This window comes from Crocodylus porosus, unplaced genomic scaffold (assembly GCF_001723895.1).
Source record: "Crocodylus porosus isolate Cpor-Errol unplaced genomic scaffold, CroPor_comp1, whole genome shotgun sequence".
Classification (NCBI taxonomy): domain Eukaryota; kingdom Metazoa; phylum Chordata; order Crocodylia; family Crocodylidae; genus Crocodylus; species Crocodylus porosus.
Genome location: NW_017728931.1, coordinates 19,092,278 through 19,096,698, shown reverse-complemented (window position 1 = coordinate 19,096,698; position 4,421 = coordinate 19,092,278). Strand labels below are relative to the sequence as shown.

Genomic DNA, 4,421 nt, shown 5'->3' with positions numbered 1-4,421 from the left:
TGAAATGAGTAAACACTCAGAGCTGACGTTTTCCATGCCTTGGTTTCCTCATCATTAAAGTAGAGATAATGAAACCAACTAATTCTCAAAGGCTTAGAGAGAGAGAGACAGAGAGAGAGAGAGACAGAGAGAGAGAGTGACTAGAGAAAAGTGCTGTACAAGAGTTGGGTAGTAGGAGAAACTATATTTGATACACACTGTATGTCATCAGTCTTTCATTTCTGGGCCTTTCCAGAAACTCCAGGAGGAGAGAGAAACTAAAAATAAGAATATATACTTTATAAATCAATACGAAGTGCCAGGGAGAGATGAGTACAGGTGTGGAATTGGAAACTACCTTTAGCACTCCTCGAAACAGATTTTTTCAAGTTGATATAGCACCTCCTAGCTCCAAAGGTTCCATTCCCCACTCCCCACCCCCCACCCCATAGCTACAGTGTGCTAACAGATTCATCTGGTAACAATTGCTTTTATGTTAACAGAACTCTATTGACACTTCTTATTACCGTCTATTTCAGGGCAGTCCAACTGGCAGCTTGTGGGCTGCATAGGGCCCCAAAAGAATTCACATGTGGCCTGCAGGCTCCTAACACAATCACTGCTGACTCCCTCCTGCCTCTGTTGCTTCTGTGAAGGCAGCTGGATTCTTTGGGCTCCCTGCCTTCTTCCAGTTTCTATTTCCTGCCCTACCCTTGACTCAGTGGAAGGGGGTTGGTGTGCCCAAGTTGTGTGAATGGTGTGGGGACAGGATGCTTGTACTGTGCACCTGGTGGGGTGGGGACTAGGCTGCTCATGGCAGAGAGGGGAGGAGCAAGCTGGGCTGCCTGCCACGTGTGGGGAGAAGCTGGGCTACCCAGAGAGCATGCGAAGCTGGGAAATGGAGGGAGCCAAGCTGCCTGCATTATGTGTGTGGCATGGAGTGGGAAGGACATACTAGATTGCCTACATGATACAACAGAACCCACAATGAGGGCTACCCACCTGGTGACCAACTCTTGGTCTGTGTTCTGGGCTCTGAGACTGCAGCTTACTTGGCATCTGGGCCCCAGCTGTCCAGAAGTTGGACAGCCCTGGTCTATTTTACTGCTCAGAGCAAAAAAAAGATTATGTCATTTGTATGTGCCCTTAGTAACATCTTTATGGTCTGAATCAGGGCCTATAAACTGATGGTAGAACAGACCATTTACAATAGGATTCTGTACAAGCAAAAGCCTTCTACTGAGTTCCCTTTTGTATCTGCTTTGGAAAACCTTTGCTATCTCCCTGGTACAGTTGAACAAGAACTTTGTCATCCTTACGGCTTGCTTTCAGAAGATTCTGGGAATAATCAGTTCCTTCTCCTGTTTCAGAATCATGTCATAAGAATAGAGGTGCACTCTGCAGCTGCTCTGAAAAGCAAATAAGAAAGAGTGTCCTCTCCAATTCTACTAGGAAGCGAAACATTTTAGTCTGAGTATTGTAGGCCTCAATTCAGAAAATAAGCTTTAGTTTTAAGTGCATGAAGAGCATATTGCAATCTGTGGGGCTACTTTTATGTTTATTGGAGAACTTATTAACCTTGTAATCAGGGCCTTCACTCAAGCAACTAATTAATAGTATCTATTGTAATTCAGAAGGCTCAGTCTAAAAGTATACAGAAAGGTCAGCACAGCTCATCTTGCTGCTAAGGACAGAAGAAGTGAATTAAGTGTTTCCGGTAATCATTTTCATGTGTCTGTTTTAAATTCTCTGATGGTCTTTTTTTTCCATTGCTGCCCCATGGCATTTTGATTTCATTATGCAAAGCGTATGTGTGTTTCCACATGATAAAACCATCAGAAGCTCCAACTGTGCGTGTGTTGGGGTGAGGGAGGGAGCGATCAGTGAGACGCCTGAGTGCCTCTGAATAGAGAAGGTTCCCATGGTGAAGTAAATCATATAAAGAAATTCTGAAAAAATAGCAGTATTGGTAGCCAAGAATACTTTCCCATGTAAAACGTGAAGCAGCAGTCAGAGGAAAATGTGAGAATCAATTTAGATCAATAATTCTAATATTTTAATAGACTTCAAGAGCATCTGGAGAGGTGGTAGAATACATTTCTATGACACAAATGCTGATACTGAGACTTGTGTGTAGGGTGGACTTTATTTATGTGGAAGAAATCAAACTTTGCGTTGTGGTTGAATCAGAACTGACAGAGCCAGGTTGTCTTTATTTAGGGCTATACTGTGATCACAGGGAGAATTCCACACAGCAAGGGGAATCACCCTTGTCTGTTTCAAAGGATTTCTCAGACTCTCTAAGTTTACAAGCGTATTTATACTAAAGACAGAGAAAGAGATAAAAAATACACCTTGGAGAAAGAAAAACAATAGTAAATTACACAGAAACTTAGAACGTTTACTTAAACAACTATCTATGCATAGGACTATCCCAAGGCATGCAGGAATACACAGGGCAAGGTATCAAGATAACCCAAGGAATGCAGGAATGCAGATTCCTTATCTCAGAACATTTGAATTAAGCAGTATCAGCACGTCTGGTCTTTGTCTGTTTTTTCTAGTCAAGTAAGCCAATTACTTCTACATTTATAATTTACAATGTTAATTGAAATAAGTATTTCCAGGGCCCATTTTTCACCCCCTTGGTCTATTTCTCTAAGCCAGGAGGTTATGGTCAGTGCAAACCTCTCCCAATATTAATGGAGAAGATCTTCAGCAGGTGAAAGAAAGCTGCATTGAAATGATCAGACTTAAATAGGTTTACCTCAGCTAAGGATCCATCTCAGTGAGCCTGCATATGACACAAGTCTCCATAGTACTGCAGAGCAAATCTGTATCACATGTAGATGACTAATCTTGTAGTTGATTGCCCTCCTGTGCATTCATGAAAGCCAAAACTTGCCAGTGTCAGTGAACTCAACTATGCTCTGTGCTGTTCTGCTTGTCCACGGTGCCGGTATAGCTCACAGCTCTTCTCTTCTCCTGACTCTTTTGGACTGTATACCCGCAAGCCAACCTGCATTTTCACTTTTTGTTTTAAATCAAAATAGTAAACTTTGCCATAGCATGGTCAGCCTTGTCAGTAAAACTTGATTAGGAACATGTTAAACTTACAGTTATTATGTGACTTGGTAGAATTGGATAACAACTCCACACATTGTAGATGTATAGGCACAGAGTTGATGTAAGTTGACTCAGTCTAAGACATATAGTTAGTTCATGCAGCCTATGTTAGCTCAGGGCAAAGCAACTAGAAAAATGTTAATACATTATTGTCTAAAGAATGGAGATTGACCTTGCCCCAAGGTAACCATATTACTACAAGGTTTGTAAGACTGAAAGGATTTCCAATTCTCTGGCTTTAGCATTCATTGTACAATTGCTGGGGTGGAGAATATTCAAAGACCTTTTCAAGTTTATAGTTCAGGGAGGGTTCAGACTATCCCCTGACTCTCACTTCCACCAGGTGGTCTCAGCCAGCTCACTTCATACTTGCAATGACCAGAGATTTGTGAACCATCTGATAGTGTTGGATATCATGAAGCACCTCATCAGTTTTGAGTAGTAGTCAGGCACTCTGCAGGCTATCAGGATGCTCTCATTGCTTGGGCACAAATAGGGAAAATATGGCACAAAAACACTGATCATCCCCAGTTCCCTGCTTTAGCCCTCCCTGCCACAAACCTCAGTCTCAAAAGGAGCCCCTAACTAACAAGCAACAGAGGACTAGGGTGCCGATGCTGCTATTGGCAACAGTTTTTTAACTCCACTAGTCTCTAGGGTCAGACTGTTCTCATGTTGAATAGTATGACATTATAGCAACAACCCTGCTGTCTACTACAGTGGGACTACTCAATATATACAGACACATCCCATGGTTTGCAGGTCTGCCTTCAATAGGCTTTACATGCAGACTTCACACAGACATCTTCAACCAGGTAACTGTATGATGGCTATGTTTACACTATTTAGGATGGATCTTACAGCCACCCTATGCCTAATATTCTGATTGTCTGCCAGCACATTCCACCTCCCATGGGCTAGGGACAGACATTCAAAAAGCCTGAACCGGTTTCTAACCATATAGACAGTCCCTCCGGACTGAGGAAATGCAGGCATATGGCTACAGTGACTCAGGTTGGAAGCTGGAGGGTGCTAGAACAGTCTTCCCTTCCCTTGCAGAGCTGAGCTGAGAGGGGTGTGGCCAGGTCACAGCAGGAGGCTCTGATTAGGGAGGTGTGTAAATTCCCAGCCTGCCTGCAGTCCCAAGCTTTTCCCAGATTGCTGCTGAAGGGAAGGGAGTGTTGCCAGCCCCCAGCTAGCATGAAGGCAAAGAGGGGGTGTGCAGTGCATGCATCTGTTGCTGATACAGAGCTTTTCAATCTCCCTCCCTGCTTCTGTATACTGCCTGCAGCAAACTGACAGGCAAGCAAGTCGGG

General features: G+C 43.4%; 1 long non-coding RNA gene across 1 annotated transcript in view; it reads right to left on the bottom strand.

The window, feature by feature from the left end:
• Positions 1-223: 223 nt before the first annotated feature.
• Positions 224-4,421, bottom strand: part of LOC109316341 — a 28,928-nt gene continuing 24,730 nt past the window's right edge. The window contains exons 2-3 of the long non-coding RNA XR_002102816.1: positions 982-1,083; positions 224-257 (exon numbers count right to left, since the gene is read on the bottom strand). This is a non-coding gene — a long non-coding RNA (uncharacterized LOC109316341). The remainder of the gene's footprint in view (positions 258-981; positions 1,084-4,421) is intronic.